The sequence below is a fragment of the Somniosus microcephalus genome, chromosome 11 (genome assembly GCF_052327205.1).
Source record: "Somniosus microcephalus isolate GS21.2 chromosome 11, FLI_Smic_1.0, whole genome shotgun sequence".
Classification (NCBI taxonomy): domain Eukaryota; kingdom Metazoa; phylum Chordata; class Chondrichthyes; order Squaliformes; family Somniosidae; genus Somniosus; species Somniosus microcephalus.
Window position 1 is genome coordinate 82,591,013 of NC_140997.1, and position 21,004 is coordinate 82,612,016.

Sequence of the window (21,004 nt, forward strand, 5' to 3'; positions counted from 1 at the left end):
GACACTGAGGGAAACAGCTGGACACTGGGGCAACAGCGGGACATTGGGGTTGCAGCTGGGCACTGGAGAAACAGCGGGACAACGGGGGGCACCATCTGGATACTGGAAGGTAGCAGCTGGATACTGGGGAAACAGCGGGGCACTGGAGGGCACCATCTGGATACTGGAATGTAGCAGCTGGATACTGGGTCAAACTCTTGACACTGGGGGGCAACAGCTGGACAAGGTGCGCAGCAACTGGACATTGGGGCAACATCTGGATACTGCAGCAACAGCTGAACACTGGAGGCAACGGATGGACAATGGGGCAGCAGCAGGACACTGCGGGCAACAGCAGGACTCTGCGGGTAACAGCTGGACACTGGGGTAACAGCTGGACACAGGGGTAACAGTGGTCACTGAGGGCAACAGCTGTACACTGGGGCAAAAGCTGGACACTGGGGTGACAGCTGGACGGTGGGAGTGACTGCTGGACACTGCTGGTAACAGCTGAACACAGGCATAACATTATTCACGGGGGGCAACATCGGGACACTTGGGCAAAAGCGGGTCACTGGGGCAACAGTTGGACACTGGGAAATATTTGGTCAATGGGGCAACAGCTGGACACTGGGAGTGACTGCTGGACACTGGGGGTCACAGCTGGAGACAGAAGAAACAGTGGTCACTGAGGGCACCAGTTGGACACTGGGGCACCAGCTGGAAACTGGGGCAACATCTGGACACTGGGGCTAGAGCTGGTCACTTGGGCCAACAGCTGGACACTGGGGAATAGCTGTACACTGGGGCAACAGCTGGACACTGGGGTAACAGCTGGAGACTGGTTGTGACTGCTGGGCAGTGGGGGAGACAGATGGACACAGGGGTAACAGTGGTCACGGGTGGCAACAGCTGGGCACTGGGACAACAGCTGGTCACTGGGGGCAACAGCTGGACACTTGTGAATAGCCGCAAAATGGGGCAAAATCTGGAAAATTGGGCAACAGCTGGACACTGTGAGAGACTGCTGGACAATGGGGGTAATAGCTGCAGGCAGGGATAATTGTAGTCACTGTGTGCAACAGTTGGATACTGGGGCAACAGCTGGACACTGGGGTGACAGCTGAACACTGCACACGACTGCTGGACAGTGGGGGTAACAGCTGGACACAGGGGTAACAGTGGTCACTGGGGGCAACAGCTGGACACTGAAGCAGCAGCTGCACACAGGGGTAACTGTAGCTACTGTGTGCAGCAGCTGGACACTGGGGCAGCAGCTGGACACTGGGCTGACAGTTGGACATTGGGAGTGACTGCTGGATACGGGGGGTCACAGCTGGACACAAGGGGAACAGTGGTCACTGAGGGCACCAGCTGGACACTGGGGCACCAGCTGGAAAGTGGGGCATCATATGGACACTGGGGCAGGGGCTGGTCACTGGGGGCAACAGCTGGACACTGGGGAATAGCTGTACGCTGGGGCAACAGCTGGACACTGGGGTAACAGCTGGAGACTGGGAGTGACTTCTGTGCACGGGGGAAACAGCTGGACACAGGGGTAACAGTGGTCACTGGGGGCAACAGCTGGGCACTGGGGCAACAGCTGGTCACTGGGGGCAACAGCTGGACACTAGTGAATAGCTGCAAAATGCAGTAAAACCTGGATTTTAGGCAACAGCTGGACACTGTTAGAGACTGGTGGACACTGGGGGTAATAGCTGCACACAAGTGTAACTGTAGTCACTGGGTGCAACAGCTGGACACTGGGGTAACAGTGGTCACTGGGGGCAACATGTGGACACTGGGGCAATAGCCTGTCACTGGGCGCAACAGCTGGACACTGGGGAAATTCTGGACACTGGGGCACCAGCTGGACACTGGGGTAAAAGCTGGACACTGGGAGTGATTGCTGGACACAGGGGTTAACATTTGGACACAGGGTTAACTGTGGTCCCTGGTGGCAACAGCTGGACACTAGGGTAACAGCTGGACACTGGTGTAACAGTTGGACACTGGGAGTGACTGCTGGACACTGGGGGTAACAGCTGGACACAGGGATGACAGTATTCACGGGGGGCAACATCTGCACACTGGGGCGAAAGCTGGTCCCTGGGGGCAACAGTTGGACACGGGATTATCTGGTCAATGGGGCAACAGCTGGACACTGGGGCAATAGGTTTTCACTGGGGGCAACAGCTGGACACTGGGGAATTTCTGGACACTGTGGCACCAACTGGACACTGGGGTAAAAGCTGGACACTGGGAGTGATTGCTGGACACAGGGTTTAACAGCTGGACACAGGGTTAACCGTGGTCCCTGGGGGCAACAGCTGGACACTGGGGTAACAGCTGGACACTCGTGTAACAGTTGGACACTGGGAGTGACTGCTGGACACTGGGGGTAACAGCTGGACACAGGGATGACAGTATTCACGGGGGGCAACATCTGCACACTGGGGCCAAAGCTGGTCCCTGGGGGCAACAGTTGGACACTGGGGAACATCTGGTCAATGGGGCAACAGCTGGACACTGGAGTAACAGCTGTACACTGGGGCACCAGCTGGAAACTGGGGCATCATCTGGACACTGGGGCAAGAGCTGGTCACTGGGGGCAACAGCTGGACACTGGGGTAACAGCTGGAGACTGGGAGTGACTTCTGTGCACGGGGGAAACAGCTGGACACAGGGGTAACAGTGGTCACTGGGGGCAACAGCTGGGCACTGGGGCAACAGCTGGTCACTGGTGGCAACAGCTGGACACTAGTGAATAGCTGCAAAATGCAGTAAAACCTGGATATTAGGCAACAGCTGGACACTGTTAGAGACTGGTGGACACTGGGGGTAATAGCTGCACACAGGGCTAACTGTACTTACTAGGTGCAGCAGCTGGACACTGGGGCAACAGCTGGACACTGGGATAACAGTGGTGACTGGTGGCAACAGCTGGGCACTGGGGCATTGGCTACTCACTGGGGGCAACAGCTGGACACTTGTGAATAGCTCAAAATTGGTCAAAATCTTGACATTGGGCAATAGATGGACACTGTGAGGGACTGCTGGACTCTGGAGGTAACAGCTGGACACAGGGGTAACTGTAGTCACTGGGTGCAACAGCTGGACACTGGGGTAACAGCTGGACACTGGGGTGACAGGTGAACACTGGGAATGACTGCTGGACACTGGGGGTAACAGCTGAACACAGGTGTAACAGTGGTCACTGGGGGCAACATCTGGACACTGGGGCAAAAGCTTGTCACTGGGGGCAACAGCTGGACACTGGGGAATATCTGGACAATGGGGCAAAAGCTTGTCACTGGGGGCAACAGCTGGAAACTGGTGAATATCTGGACACTGGGGCACCAGCTGGACACTGGGGTAAAAGCTGGGCACTGGGAGTGATTACTGGACACAGGGGGTAACAGCTGGAGACAGGTGTAACAGTGGTCACTGCGGGCAACAGCTGGACACTGGGGCAATAGCTGGTCACTGGGGGTAACAGCAGGAGACTGGGGAATAGCTGGACACTGGGGCAACAGTTGGATAATGGGGTAAGAGCTGGACACTGGGAGAGACTGCTAGACACTGGTGTTAACAGATGGGCACAGGTGTATCAGTGGTCACTGGGGGCAACATCTGGACACTGGGGCAAGAGCTGGTCACTGTGGGTAACAGATGGCCACTGGGGAATAGCTCACCACTGGGGCAACAGCTGAACACTGGGGTAACATCTGGACACAGGGAGTGACTGCTGGACACTGTGGGAAACATCTGGACACAGGGGTACCAGTGGTCACTGGGGGCAACAGCTGGGCACTGGGGCAAAAGCTGGTCAATGGGGGCAACAGCTGGACACTGGGGAATAGCTGCAAAATGGGGCAAAATCTGGAAAATGGGATAACAGCTGGACAACGGGAGTGACTGCTGGACACTGGGGTAACAGCTGAAAACAGGGGTAAATGTATTCACTGGGTGCAACAGCTGGACACTGGGGCAACAGCTGGACACTGGGGCAAAAGGTTGTCACTGTGGACAACAGCTGGACACTGGGGAATATCTGATCACTGGGGCAAGATCTGAACACTGGGGTAACAGCTGGCAACTGGGAGTGATTGCTGGACACAGGGGGTAACAGCTGTTCACAGGGGTAACAGTGGTCACTGGGGGCAACAGCTGGACACTGGGGCAACAGCTGGACACTGGATTAACAGTTGGGCACTGTGGGTGACTACTGGACACTGCGAGAAACAGCTGGTAACTGGGGTATAGCTGGTCACTGGGGCAACAGCTGGACACTGTGGCAACAGCTGGACACTGGGCGAACAGCTGGACACTGGATTAAAAGTTGGGCACTGTGGGTGACTACTGGACACTGCAGGCAACAGCTGGCCACTGGGGTATAGCTGGTCACTGGGGCAACAGCTGGACACTGTGGCAACAGCAGGACACTGGGCTAACAGCTGGACACTGGGGAATAGCTGGACACTGTGGCAACAGATGGACCCGGGGTAACAGCTGGAAAGTTAGAGTAACTGTTGGACACTGGGGGTAACATTTGGACACAGGGGTAACCGTGCTCACTGGGGGCAACAGCTGTACACTGTGGCAACAGCTGGACACCGGGGTGACAGCTCGTCACTGGTAGTTACTGCTGGACACTGGGGGTTACAGCCAGACACAGGGGTAACATTGGTCACTGGGGCACCATCTGGACACTGGGGCAAAAACTGGTAACTGGGGGCAACATCTCAGCACTGGGGAGTATCTGGACACTGGGGTAACAGCTGGACACTCTGGTAACAGCTGGAACTGGGTGTGATTGCTGGTCATTGGGGGTAAGAGCTGGACACAGCGGTAAAACTGTTCACTGGGGGCAAAAGCTGGACACTGGGGCAACAGATGGACACTGGGTAACAGCTGATCCCTGGGAGTGACTGATTGACACTGGGGTAACAGCTGGCAACTGGGGTAACAGCTGGACACAGGAATATTAGTGGTCACTGGGGCAACAGCTGTACACTGGCGCAACAGCTGGGCACTGGGTGTAACAGCTGGACACTGGGGAATTGCTGGACACTGAGGTAACAGTTGGACACTGTGGTAACAGCTGGACACTGGGAGTGACTGCTGGATACTTTGGGTAACAGATGGAAATGGGGTAACAATGGTCATGGGGACAACATCTGGAAACTGGGGCAAGAGCTTGTCACTGGGGGCAACAGCTGGACACTGGGAAATAGCTGGACACTGGTGCAGCAGCTGGATACTGGGGCCACAGCCGGACACTGGGAGAGAATACTGGACACTGGGGGAAGAAGCTGGACACTGCAGGCAATAGCAGGACACTGGGTTAACATCTGGACACCGGGGGCAACATCAGGAGGCTGGGGGGCGCAACAGCTAGACACTGGGGCAACAGCTGGACATGGATGGCCTCGGCTGTACACTGGGGTAACATCTGGACACTGAGGGTAACATCTGGTCACAGTCGGTAACATCTGGGCAGTGGGGACAAAATGTGGAGAATGTTGTAACATCTGGACACGGTGCCAACAGCCAGACACTGGTGTAGCAACTGGACATGGGTAACGATTAGACACTGGATCAACAGCTGGACATTGGATGCAACAGCTGGACACTGGGGTAACATATGGACACTTGGGGAAAGAGCTGGACACTGTGGTAACGTCTGGACACTGGGGTAACACCTGGACACTGGGGACAACAGTAGGAGCCTGGTTCAACAGCTAGACACAGGGGTAACGGTGGTCACTGGGGGCAACATATGGAAACTGGGGCAAGAGCTGGTCACTGGAGGCAACAGCTGGCCTCAGCTGGACACTGGAGTAACATCTGGACACTGAGGGTAACATCTGGTCACAGTGGGTAACATCTGGACAGTGGGGACAACATGTGGAGAATGGGGTAACAGCTGGACACGGTGGCAACAGCCAGACACTGGTGTAGCAACTGGACATGGATGACGATTGGACAATGGATCAACAGCTTGACACTGGATGCAACAGCTTCACAACATGGTAACATCTGGACACTTGGGGAAAGAGCTGGACACTGGGGTAACATCTGGAAAATGGGTGTGATTGCTGGTCACTGGGGGTAAAAGCTGCACACTGGGGCAACAGCTGGACACTGCGGTAGCAATGCTCACTGGGGGCAACAGCTGGACACTGCAGTAACAGTCGGACACTGGGTTAACAGCTGGACACTGGGAGTGACTGCTAGACACTTGGGGAAGCAGCTGGACACAGGGGTGACATTTCTCACTGCAGGCAAGAGCTGGACACTGGGGCAACAGCTGGTCACTGGGGGAAACAGCTGGGCACTTGAGAATAGCTGGACACTGGGGCAACAGCTGGACACAGGGTCAACATCTGGACATGGGGTAACAGCTGGTCCCCGGGAGTGACTGCTGGAGACTGGGGGTAACAGCTGGACACAGGTGTATCAGTGGTCACTGGGGGCAACCGCTGGACACTGGGGCAAAAGCTGGAAACTGGGGGCAACAGCTGGACACTGGGGAATATTTGGACACTGGGGCAGCAGCTGGAGACGGGGTAACAGCTTGATGGTAGGAGGGACTGCTGGACACTGGATGTAACAGCTGGACACAGGGTTAACTGTGGTCACTGCGGGCAACAGCAGTACACTGGGTCAACATCTGGACATGGGGTAACAGCTGGTCCCCGGGAGTGACTGCTGGAGACTGGGGGTAACAGCTGGACACAGGTGTATCAGTGGTCACTGGGGGCAACCGCTGGACACTGGGGCAAAAGCTGGAAACTGGGGGCAACAGCTGGACACTGGGGAATATTTGGACACTGGAGCAACAGCTGGAGACAGGGTAACAGCTTGACGGTAGGAGGGACTGCTGGACACTGGATGTAACAGCTGGACACAGGGTTAACTGTGGTCACTGCAGGCAACAGCAGTACACTGGGGCAACAGCTGGACACTGGGTGACAGCTGGACACTGGGAGTTAGTGCTGGACACCGGGGGTAACAGCTGGACACAGGGGTACCAGTGGTCACTGGGGCCACATCAGGAAACTGGGGCAAAAGCTGGTCACTGGGGGCAGCAGCTCGGCACTGGGGAATATCTGGAAACTGGGGCAACAGCTGGACACTCTTGTAACAGCTGGACACTGTGAGTGATTGCTGGACACTGTGGGCAACAGCTGGATTCAGGGGTAACAGTGGCTACTGGGGGCAACAGCTGGACACTGGATTAACATTATAACACTGGGTTAACAGCTGGACACTGGGAGTGACTGCTGGACATTGGGGCAACAACTGGCCACTGGGGACAACAGCTGCGCACGGGGGAATAGCTGGATTCTGGGGCAACAGCTGGGCACTGGGCTAAAAGCTGGACACAGGGAGTAACTGCTGGACACTGGGGGCAACAGCTGGAGACTGGGGCAACTGCTGGATACTGGGGCAAAAGCGAGACACTCGGGGCAACATCTAGATAGTGTTGCAACATCTGGATACTGGAGGGCAACAGCTGGACACTGGAGTAACAGCAGGACACTGGGAATGACAGCTGGAAACTGGGTTAACAGCTGGATTCTGGGGTAACAGTGGCTACTGGGGCAACAGCTGGACACTGGATTAACATTATAACACTGGGTTAACAGCTGGACACTGGGAGTGACTGCTGGACACTGGGGCAACAACTGGCCACTGGGAACAACAGCTGCGCACTGGGGAATAGCTGGGTTCTGGGGCAACAGCTGGACACTGGGCTAAAAGCTGGACACAGGGAGTAACTGCTGGACACTGGGGGCAACAGCTGGAGACTGGGGCAACTGCTGGATACTGGGGCAAAAGTGAGACACTCGGGGCAACATCTAGATAGTGTGGCAACATCTGGATACTGGAGGGCAACAGCTGGACACTGGGGTAACAGCAGGACAGTGGGAATGACAGCAGGAAACTGGGTTAACAGCTGAACACAGGGGTAACAGTGGTCACTGGGGGCTAAAACTGGACACTGGGGAACAGCTGGTCACTGGGGGCAACAGCTGGACACTGGGGAATAGTAGGACACTGGAGCAACAGTTAGACACTGTTATATTAGCTGGACACTGCGAGTGGCTGCTGTACATTGGGGTAACAGCTGCACACAGGGGTAACATTGGTCATTGGCGGCAACAACTGGGCACTGGGGTAACAGCTGGACACAGGTTTAACAGCTGGACACTGGGAGTGACTGCTGGACACTGGGAGTGACTGCTGGACACTGGGACAACAACTGGCCACTGGGGGCAACAGCTGCAGTCTGGTGAATAGCTGGACTTTGGGGCAACAGCTGGACACTGGGCTAACAGCTGGACACAGGGAGTAACAGCTGGACACCGGGTGTAACAGCTGGACCCAGGAGGAACAGTGGTCACTGGATGCAACAGCTGGACCCTGGGGTAAGATCTGGACACTTGGGGAAACAGCTGAACATAGGGGTAACATTTGTCACTGGGGGCAAGAGCTAGACACTGGGGAATAGCAGGAAACTGGGGCAACAGCTGGACACTGTTGTAACAGCTGGACACTGGAAGCTCCTGCTGGACACTGCGGGTAACAGCTGGACATAGGGTTAACAGTGGTCACTGGGGACAATGGCTGGACACTGGGGCAACAACTGGCCACTGGGGACAACAGCTGCACACTGGGGAAACAGCTTGACATGGGTAAAGAACTGGAAACAGGGGTAAAATCTGGACGCTTTGGGCAACATCTGGATACTGGGGGGAACAGCTGGACTGTGGGGCATATGCAAAATACTGGGGATTACAGCTGGATACTGGGCCAACAGCTGTACACTGGGTAAACAGCGGGGAACTGTGGGTAACATCTTGTCACTAGGGGCAACAGCTGGAAACTGGGGAATATCTGGACACTGGGGCCACAGCCGGACACTGGGGTAACAGCTGGAAACTGGGAGTGATTGCTGGACACTGGGGGTAACAGCTGGACACAGGGGTAACATTGGTCACTGTGGGGAACAGCTGGGAACAGGGGAATAGCAGGACGCTGCGGCTAAAACTGGACACTGTGGTAACAGTTGGACACTGGAAGTGACTGCTGGAAATTGGGGGTAACAGCTGGACTCAGTGGTAACAGTGGATACTGGGGGAAACAGCTGGACACTGGGGTAACAGTCGGACACTGAGTTAACAGCTGGACACTGGGAGTGACTGCTGGACACTGAGGCAACAACTGGCCACTGGGGACAACAGCTGCACACTGGGGAATAGCTGGATTTTGGGGCAACAGCTGGACACTGGGCTAACAGCTGGACACACGGAGTAACTACAGGACACTGGCAGTAAAATCTGGACCCAGGGGGAACAGTGTTAACTGGATGCAACAGCTGGACCCTGGGATAATATCTGGACACTTGGGGAAGCAGTTGGGCACAGGGGTAACATTTGTCACTGGAGGAAAGAGCTGGACACTGGGGCAACAGCTGGTCTCTGGGGGAAACAGCTGGGCACTTAGGAATAGCTGGACACTGGGGCAACAGCTGGACACTGTGGTAACAGCTGGACCCTGGGAGTGACTGCTGGACACTGGGGGTAACAGATGGACACAGGGGTAAAATTGGTTACTGGGGGCAACATCTGGACACTGGGGCAAGAGCTGGTCACTTGGGGCAAGAGCTGGACACTGGGGAATAGCTGGACACTGGGGCAACAGCTGGGCATGGGGAAACAGTTGGACAGTAGGAGTGACTGCTGGACACTGCAGGTAACAGCTGGACACAGGGGTAACTGTGGTCACTGGGGGCAACAGCTGTACACTGGGGCAACAGCTGGGCACTGGGGAATATCTGGACATTGGGGCAACAGCTGGACACTGTTAACAGCTGGACACTGGGTGTGATTGCTGGGCACTGGGGGTTAGAGCTGGACACAGGGGTAACAGTGGTCACTGGTGGCAAAAGCTGGACACTGGGGCAAAAGCTGGACATGGGTAGCAGTGGTCAGTGGGGGCAACCCCTGGACACTGGGCAAACAGATGGACAATGGGTAACAGCTGGCCCCTGGGAGTTTCTGCTGGACATGGGAGTAACAGCTGGACACAGGGATATCAGTGGTCACTGGGGGCAACAGCTGGACACTGGGGCAAGAGCTGGCCACTGATGGCAACAGCTGGACACTGGGGAATAGCTGGACACTGGGGAAATAGCTGGACACTGGGGAAACAGCTGGACACGGGGGCAACAGCTGGATACCGAGAGTGACTGCTGGACACTGGGGGCAAAAGCTGGATACTGCAGGAAATAGCTGGACACTGGGGTAACATCTGGAAAGTTAGAGTAACTGTTGGACACTGGGGGGTAACAGCTGGACACAGGGGTAACCGTGGTCACTGAAGGCAACAGCTGTACACTGGGGCAACAGCTGGACACCAACAGTGACTGCGGGACACTGGATCAACAGCTGGACACAGGGTGCAACAGCTGGACACTGGTGTAACATCTGTACACTTGGGGAAAGAGCTGGACACTGGGGTAACATCTGGACACTGGGGTAACATCTGGACACTGGGGGCAACAGCAGGAGCCTGGTTCAACAGCTGGACACAGAGCTAACGGTAGTCACTGGGGGCAACATCTGGACACTGGGTCAAAAGCTTGTCACTTGGGGCAACAGCTGGACACTGGGAAATATCTGGTCACTGGGGCAACAGCTGGACCCTGGGGTAACAGCTGGACACCGGGGTATCAGTGGTAACTTGGGGAAACAGGTGGACACTGGGGAATAGCTGCACACTGGGGCCACAGCTGGATACTGGTCACGACTGCTGGGCTTTGGGGTACGACATGGCCACAGGGGTAACAGTGGTCACTGCGGGCAAAATCTGGACGCTGGCCCAAGAGCTGGTCACTGGGGGCAACAGCTGGGTACTGTGGTAACAGCTGGACACAGGAAGTGACTGCTGGACACTGGGGGTAACAGCTGGACTCAGGGGTAATAATGGACTCTGGGAGCAATAGCTGGACATGGGGTAACAGTCAGACACTGGGTTAAGAGCTGGACACTGGAGTGACTGCTGGGCACTGGGGCAACAACTGGCCACTGGGGACAACAGCTGCACACTGGGGAATACCTGGACACTGGGGCAACATCTGGACACTCTGGTAACAGCTGGACTCTGAGTGTGATAGCTGGGCACTGGGGGTAAGAGCTGGACACTGGGGCAACAGCTGGACACGGGTAGCAGTGGTCACTGGGGGCAACAGCTGAACACTGGGGCAACAGATGGACATTGGGTAACAGCTCATCCCTGTGAGTGACTGCTGGACATTGGGGGTAACAGCTGGATACAGGGGTATCAGTGGTCACTGGGGGCAACAGCTGGACACTGGAGCAAGAGCTGGTCACTGGCAGCAACAGCTGGAAACTGGGGCAACAGTTGGACACTGGGGTAGCAGCTGGTCCCTGGGTGTGACTGCTGGACACTGGGGGTAACAGCTGGACACAGGTGTATCAGTGGTCACTGGAGGAAACAGCTGGACACTGCGGCAAGAGCTGGTCACTGGGGGCAACAGCTGGACACTGGGGAATAGATGGACACTGGGCAACAGCTGGACACGGGGTAACAACTTGACAGTATGAGAGGCTGCTGGAAACTGGGGGTAACAGCTGGACACCTGGTTAACTGTGGGCACTGGGGGCAACAGCGGTACACTGGGGCAACAGCTGGACACTGCGGTGACAGCTGAACACTGGGAGTTAGTGCTGGACACTGGGGGTAACAGCTGGACACTGGGGTACCAGTGGTCACTGGGGCAACATCAGTACACTGGGGCAAAAGCTGGTCACTGGGGGCAACAGCTTTGCACTGGGGAATATCTGGACACTGTGGCAACAGCTGGACAGTCTGGTAACAGCTGGACACTGGGAGTGATTGCTGTACACTGCGGGTAACAGCTGGATGCAGGGGTAACAGTGGATACTGGGGGCAACAGCTGGATACTGGGGTAACATTCGGAAACTGGGTTAACAGCTGTACACTGGGAGTGACTGCTGGACACTGGGGCAACAACTGGCCACTGGGGACAACAGCTGCACACTGGGGAGTAGCTGGATTACGGGGCAACAGCTGGAAACTGTGCTAACAGCTGGACACAGGGAGTAAATGCTGAAGACTGGGGGCAAAAGCTAGAGACTGGGGCAACTGCTGGATACTGGGGCAAAAGCGAGACACTCAGGGCAACACCTGGATAGTGTGGCAACATCTGGATACTGGAGGGCAACAGCTGGACACAGGGGTAACAGCAGGACACTGGGAGTGGCTGCTGGAAACTGGGTTAACAGCTGGACACAGGGGTAACAGTGGTCACTGGGGGCAACAATTGGACACTGGAGCAACAGCTGGACACTGTGGTAACAGCTGGACCCTGGGAGTGACTGCTGGACACTGGGGGTAACAGATGGACACAGGGGTAAAATTGGTCACTGGGGGCAACATCTGGACACTGGGGCAAGAGCTGGTCACTTGGGGCAAGAGCTGGACACAGGGGAAAAGCTGGACACTGGGGCAACAGCTGGACATGGGGAAACAGTTGGACAGTAGGAGTGACTGCTGGAAACTGCAGGTAAGAGCTGGACGCAGGGGTAACTGTGGTCACTGGGGGCAACAGCTGTACACTGGGGCAACAGCTGGGCACTGGGGAACATCTGGACAATGGGGCAACAGCTGGACACTGTTAACAGCTGGACACTGGGTGTGATTGCTGGGCACTGGGGGTTAGAGCTGGACACAGGGGTAACAGTGGTCACTGGGGGCAACAATTGGACACGGGAACAGCTGGTCACTGGGGGCAATAGCTGGACACTGGGGAATAGTGGGACACTGGAGCAACAGCTGGAAACTGTTGTAACAGCTGGACACTGCGATTGGCTGCTGTACACTGGGGGTAACAGCTGCACACATGGGTAACACTTGGTCACTGGGGGCAACAATTGGCACTGGGGTAACAGCTGGACATGGGTTTAACAGCTGGAAACTGGGAGTGACTGCTGGACACTGCGAGTACCAGCTTGACACAGGGGTAACAGTGGTCACTGGGGGCAACATTGGGACATTGGTGCAACTGCTGGAAACTGGGGACAACAGCTGGACACTGGGGAATAGCTGAATACTGAGACAACAGCTGGACACTGGGGTAACAGCTGGACACTGGGAGTGAATGCTGGACACTGGGGATAGCAGCTGGACACAGGGGAAACAGTGGTCACTGGGGGCAACAGCTGGAAACTGGGAGTGACAACTGGGTACTGGGAGTAAAAGTGGTCACTGGGGGCAACATCTGGACACTGGGGCAACAGCTCGATAGCTGGATACTGGGTCACATTCAGGTCACTGGGGGCAAGATCTGGATAGTTGGCAAGAAATGGAATCTGGAGTGCATCAGCTGGACACTGATGTAAAAGCTGGACAATGGGAGTGACCGCTGGACACTGGGGTTAAAAACTGGACACAGGGGTAACAGTGGTCATTGGGGGCAGCAACTGGACATTGGGGCAACATCTGGTGACTGGGGAACAGCAGCACACTGGGGAATAGCAGGACACTGGGGGTAACAGATGGACACAGGTGCATCAGTGGTCACTGGGGGCAACAGCTGGAAACTGGGGCAAGAGCTGGTCACTGGGGCAACAGCTGGATACTGGAATAGATGGACACTGGAGCAACAGCTGGACACTGGGGTGACAGCTGGACACTGGGACTTAGTGCTGGACACCGGGGTTAACAGCTGGACACTGGGGTGCCAGTGGTCACTGGGGCAACATCATTACACTGGGGCAAATGCTGGTCACTGGGGGCAACAGCTCGGCACTGGGGAATATCTGGGCACTGGGGCAACAGCTGGACAGTCTGGTAACAGCTGGAAACTGGGAGTGATTGTTGTACACTGCGGGTAAGAGCTGGACTCAGGGGTAACAGTGGATACTGGGGGAAACAGCTGGACACTGGGGTAACATTCGGACACTGGGTTAACAGCTGGACACTGGGAGTGACTGCTGGACACTGGGGCAACAACTGGCCACTGGGGACAACAGCTACACACTGGGGAATAGCTGGATTCTGGGGCAACAGCTGGACACTGGGCTAACAGCTGGACACAGGGAGTAAATGCTGAAGACTGGGGGCAAAAGCTGGAGACTGGGGCAACTGCTAGATACTGGGGCAAAAGCGAGACACTCAGGGCAACACCTGGATAGTGTGGCAACATCTGGATACTGGAGGGCAACAGCTGGACACTGGGGTAACAGCAGGACACTGGGAATGACTGCTGGAAACTGGGTTAACACATGGACACAGGGGTAACAATTGTCACTGGGGGCAACAACTGGACACTGGGAACAGCTGGTCACTGGGGGCAACAGCTGGACACTGGGGAATAGTAGGACACTGGAGCAACAGCTGGACACTCTTGCAACAGCTGGACACTGCGAGTGGCTGCTGTACACTGGGGGTAACAGCTGCACACCGGGTTAACATTGGTCATTGGGGAAACAATTGTCACAGGGGTAACAGCTGGACATGGGTTTAACAGCTGGAAACTGGGAGTGATTGCTGGACACTGCGAGTAACAGCTTGACACAAGGGTAACAGTGGTCACTGGCGGCAACATCGGGGTACTGGTGCAACTGCTGGCAACTGGGGACAACAGCTGTACACTGGGGAATAGCTGAATACTGAAACAACAGCTGGACACTGGGGTAACAGTTGGACACTGGGCGTGACTGTTGGACACTGGGGATAGCAGCTGGACACAGGGGAAGCAGTGGTCACTGGGGGCAACAGCTGGACACTGGGAGTGACTGCTGGGCACTGGGAGTAAAAGTGGTCACTGGGGGCAACATCTGGACACTGGGCAACAGCTCGATAGCTGGATACTGGGGCAAATGCAGGTCACTGGGGGCAAGATTTGGATAGTTGGCAAGAATTGGAAACTGGAGGGCATCAGCTGGACACTGGTGTAAAAGCTGGACAATGGGAGTGACTGCTGGAAACTGGGGTTAACAACTGGACACAGGGGTAACAGTGGTCATTGGGGGCAGCAACTGGACATTGGGGCAACACCTGGTGACTGGGGCAGCAGCTGGAAACTGGGGAATAGCAGCACACTGGGGAATATCTGGACACTGGGGCAACAGCTGGACAGTCTGGTACAGCTGGACACTGGGAGTGAAAGCTGGACTCAGGGGTAACAGTGGATACTGGGGGCAACAGCTGGACACTGGGGTAACATTCGGACACTGGGTTTACAGCTGGACACTGGAAGTGACTGCTGGACACTGGGGCAACAACTGGCCACTGGGGACAACAGCTGCACACTGGGGAATAGCTGGATTCTGGGGCAACAGCTGGACAGCGGACTAACAGCTGGACACAGGGAGTAAATGCTGAAGACTGGGGGCAAAAGCTGGAGACTGGGGCAACTGCTGGATACTGGGGCAAAAGCGAGACACTCAGGGCAACATCTGGATAGTGTGGCAACATATGGATACGAGGGCCACAGCTGGGCACTGGGGTAACAGCAGGAGACTGGGAGTGACTGCTGGAAACTGGGTTAACAGCTGGACACAGGGGTAACAGTGATCACTGGGGGCAACAACCGGACACTGGGGAACAGCTGGTCACTGGGGGCAACAGCTGGGCACTGGGGAATAGTAGGACACTGGAGCAACAGCTGGACACTGTTGTAACAGCTGGACACTGCGAGTGGCTGCTGTACACTGGGGGTAACAGCTGCACACAGGGCTAACATTGGTCATTGGGAGCAACAGTTGGCACTGGGGTAACAGCTGGACATGGGTTTAACAGCTGGAAACTGGAAGTGACTGCTGGGCACTGCGAGTAACAGCTTGACACAGGGGTAACAGTGGTCACTGGGGGCAACATCGGGATACTGGGGCAACTGCTGGCAACTGGGGACAACAGCTGGACACTGGAGAATAGCTGAATACTGAGACAACAGCTGGACACTGGGGAATAGCTGAATACTGAGACAGCAGCTGGACACTGGGGTAACAGCTGGACACTGGGAGTGAATGCTGGACACTGGGGATAGCAGCCAGACACAGGGGAAACAGTGGTCACTGGGGGCAACAGCTGGACACTGGGAGTGACAGCTGGGCACTGGGAGTATAACTGGTCACTGGGGGCAACATCTGGACACTGGGGCAACAGCTCGATAGCTGGATACTGGGGCAAATGCAGGTCACTGGGGGCAAGATCTGGATAGTTGGCAAGAAGTGGAAACTGGAGGGCATCAGCTGGACACTGGTGTAAAAGCTGGACAATGGGAGTGATTGCTGGACACTGGGGTTAACAACTGGACACAGGGGTAACAGTGGTCATTGGGGGCAGCAACTGGACATTGGGGCAACATCTGGTGACTGGGGCAACAGCTGGAAACTACGGAAAAGCAGCAAACTGGGGAATAGCAGGACACTGGGGGTAACAGATGGACACAGGTGTATTAGTGGTCACTGGGGGCAACAGCTGGACACTGGTGCAAGAGCTGGTCACTGGGGGCAACAGCTGGACACTGGGGAATAGATGGACACTGGAGCAACAGCTGGACACGGGGTAACAGCTGGATAGTAGGAGTGACTGTTGGACACTGGGGGTAACAGCTGGACACATGGTTATCTGTGGTCACTGGGGGAAACAGCTGTACACTGTGACAAGAGCTGGACACTGGGTTGACAGCTGGATAGTGGGAGTTAGAGCTGGACACTGGGGTAACAGCTGGACACAGGGGTAACAGTGGTCACTGGGGCAACATCAGGAAACTGGGGCAAAAGCTGGTCACTGGGGGCAACAGCTTGGCACTGGGGAATATCTGGACACTGGGGCAGCAGCTGGACACTCTGGTAACAGCTGGACACTGGGTGTGATTGCTGGTCACTGGGGATACGAGCTGGACACAGGGGTAACAGTGGTCACTGGGGCAAAAGCTGGACACTGGGGTAACAGCTTGACACTGGGGTAGCAGTGGTCACTGGGGGCAACAGCTGGACACTGGGGCAACAGATGGACACTGGGTAACAGCTGGTCCCGGGCAGTTACTGCTGCACACTGGGGGGAACAGATGGACACAGGGGTATCAGTGGTCACTGGGGAATAGCTGCACACTGGGGCAACAGCTAGACACTGGTCATGACAGCTGGGCTTTGGGGTAACACATTGCCACAGGGGTAACAGTGGTAACTGTGGGCAACATCTGGACACTGGTGCAAGAGCTGGTCACTGGGTGCAACAGCTGGACACTGGGAGTGACTGCTGGGCACTGGGAGTAAAAGTGGTCACTGGGGGCAACATCTGGTCATGGGGCAACAGCTCGATAGATGGATACTGGGGCAAATGCAGGTCACTGGGGGCAAGATCTGGATAGTTGGCAAGAAATGGAAACTGGAGGGCATCAGCTGGACACTGGTGTAAAAGCTGGACAATGGGAGTGACTGCTGGACACTGGGGTCAACAACTGGACACAGGGGTAACAGTGGTCAGTGGGGGCAGCAACTGGACATTGGGGCAACATCTGGTGACTAGGGTAACAGCTGGAAACTATGAAATAGCAGCACACTGGGGAATAGCAGGACACGGGTAACAGCTGGACACAGGTGTATCAGTGATCACTGGGGGCAACAGCTGTACACTGGGGCAAGAGCTGGTCACTGGGGGCAACAGCTGTACACTGGGGAATAGATGGACACTGGAGCGACAGCTGGACACGGGGTAACAGCTGGACAGTAGGAGTGACTGTTGGACACTGGGGGATACAGCTGGACAGATGGTTAACTGCGGTCACTGCGGGCAACAGCTGTACACTGGGGCAACAGCTGGACACTGGGTTGACAGCTGGATACTGGGAGTTAGTGCTGGACACTGGGGGTAACAGCTGGACACAGGGGTAACATTGGTCACTGGGGCAACATCAGGACACTGGGGCAAAAGCTGGTCACTGGGGGCAACAGCACGGCACTGGGGAATATCTGGACACTGGGGCAGCAGCTGGACACTCTGGTAACAGCTGGACACTGGGTGTGATTGCTGGTCACTGGGGATAAGAGCTGGACACAGGGGTAATATGGTCACTGGGGCAAAAGATGGACACTGTGGTAACAGCTGGACACTGGGGTAGCAGTGGTCACTGGGGGCAACAGCTGGACACTGGGGCAACAGATGGACACTGGGTAACAGCTGGTCCCTGGCAGTGACTGCTGCACACTGGGGGGAACAGATGGACACAGGGGTATCAGTGGTCACTGGGGAATAGCTGCACACTGGGGCAACAGCTGGACACTGGTCATGACAGCTGGGCTTTGGGTAACACATTGCCACAGGGGTAACAGTGGTAACTGTGGGCATCATCTCGACACTGGTGCAAGAGCTGGTCACTGGGGGCAACAGCTGGACACTTGAAGTGACTGCTGGACACTGCGGGTAACAGCTGGACTCATGGGTAACAATGGACACTGGGGGCAACAGCTGGACACTGGGGTAACAGTCGGACACTGGGTTAACAGCTGAACACTGGAGTGACTGCTGGACACTGAGGCAACAACTGGCCACTGGGGACAACAGCTGCACACTGGGGAAGAGTTGGATTCTGGGGCAACAGCTGGACACTGGGCTAACAGCTGGACACAGGGAGTAACTGCTGGACACTGTGGGTAAAAGTTGGATCCAGGGGGAACAGTGGTCACTGGATGCAACAGCTGGACCTTGGGGTAAGATCTGGACACTTGGGGAAGCAGCTGGACACAGGGGTAACTTTGTCACTGCGGGCAAGTACTGGACACTGGGGAATAGCAGGACACTGGGGAAACAGCTGGACACTGTGGTAAGAGCTGGACACTGGAAGTGACTGCTGCCCACTGGGGGTAACAGCTGGACTCAGGGTAACAGTAGACACTGGGGGCAACAGCTGGACACTGGGGTAACAGTCAGATGCTGGGGTAACAGCTGGACACTGGGAGTGACTGCTGGACACTGCGGGTAACAGCTGAACAAAGGGGTAACAGTGGTCACTGGGGGCAATGGCTGGAACCTGGGGCAACAACTGGACACTGGGGACAACAGCTGGATACTGGGGAATAGCTGGACACTGTGGCAACAGCTGGACACGGTGTAACAGCTGGAAAGTTAGAGTAACTGTTGGACACTGGGGTTAACAGTTGTACACAGGGGTAACCCTGGTCACTGAGGGCAACAGCTGTACACTGGGGCAAAAGCTGGTCACTGGGGGCAACAGCTCGGCACTGGGAAATATCTGGACACTGGGGCAGCAGCTGGACACTCTGGTAACAGCTGGACACTGGGTGTGAATGCTGGTCACTGGTGATAAGAGCTGGATACAGGGATAACAGTGGCCACTGGGGCTATAGCTGGACACTGGTGTAACAGCTGGACACTGGGGTAGCAGTGGTCACTGGGGGCAACAACTGGACACTGGAGCAACAGGTGGACACTGGGTAACATCTGGTCCCTGGGAGTGACTGCTGCACACTGGGGGGAACAGATGGACACAGGGGTATCAGTGGTCAATGGGGAATAGCTGCACACTGGTGCAACAGCTGGGCACTGGTCATGTCAGCTGGGCTTTGGGGTAACACATTGCCACAGAGGTAACAGTGGTAACTGTGGGCAACATCTGGACACTGGTGCAAGAGCTGGTCACTGGGGGCAACAGCTTGACACTATGGTAACAGCTGGACACTGGAAGTGACTGCTGGACACTGGGGTAACAGCTGGACTCAGGGGTAACAGTGGACACTGGGGGCAACAGCTGGGCACTGGGGTAACAGTCGGACACTGGGTTAACAGCTGGACACTGGAGTGACTGCTGGAAACTGGGACAACAGCTGGCCACTGGGGACAACAGCTGGACACTGGGGAATAGGTGGACACTGTGGCAACAGATGGATGGGGTAACAGCTGGAAAGTTAGAGTAACTGTTGGACACTGTGGGTAACAGTTGGACACAGGGGTAACCGTGGTCACTGGGGACAACAGCTGTACACTGGGGCAACAGTTGGACACTGGGATGACAGCTGGATACTGGGAGTTACTGCTGGACACTGGGGGTAGCAGCTGGACACAGGGGTAAGAGTGGTCACTAGGGCAACATCTGGATGCTGGGGCTACAGATGGGCACTGGGTAACAGCTGATCCCTGGGAGTGGCTGATGGACACTGTGGGTAACAGCTGGTCACAGGAATGTTAGTGGTCACTGGGGGCAACAAATGTACACTGGTGCAAGAGCTGGGTACTGGGGGCAGCAGCTGGACACTTGGGAATTGCTGGACATTGAGGCAACAGCTGGACACTGTGATAACAGCTGGACACTGGGAATGACTGCTGGATACTTGGGGTAAAAGATGGACACCGGGTAGCAATGGTCCCGGGTCAACATCTGGAAACTGGGGCAAGAGCTGGTCACTGGGGCAACTGCTGAACACTGGGGCAGCAGCTGGACACTGGGTTAACAGTCGGACACTGGGTTTACAGCTGGACTCTGGAGTGACTGCTGGACACTGGGGCAACAGCTGGACACTGGGGACAACAGCTGCACACTGGGCAATATTTGGATTCTGGAGCAACAGCTGGACACTGGGCTAACAGCTGGACACAGGGAGTAACTGCTGGACACTGGGGGTAACAGCTGGATCCAGGGGGAACAGTGGTCACTGGGTGCAACAGCTGGACCCTGGGGTAAGATATGGACACTAGGGGAAGCAGCTGGACACAGGGGTAACATTGTCACTGGGGGCAAGTGCTGGACACTGGGGAATAGCAGGACACTGGAACTGACTGCTAGACACTGGGGGTAACTGCTGGACTCGGGGTAACAGTAAACACTGGGGGCAACAGCTGGACACTGGGGTAACATTCAGACACTGGGTTAACAGCTGGACACTGGGAGTGACTGCTGGACACTGCGGGTAACAGCTGGACATAGGGGTAACAGTGGTCACTG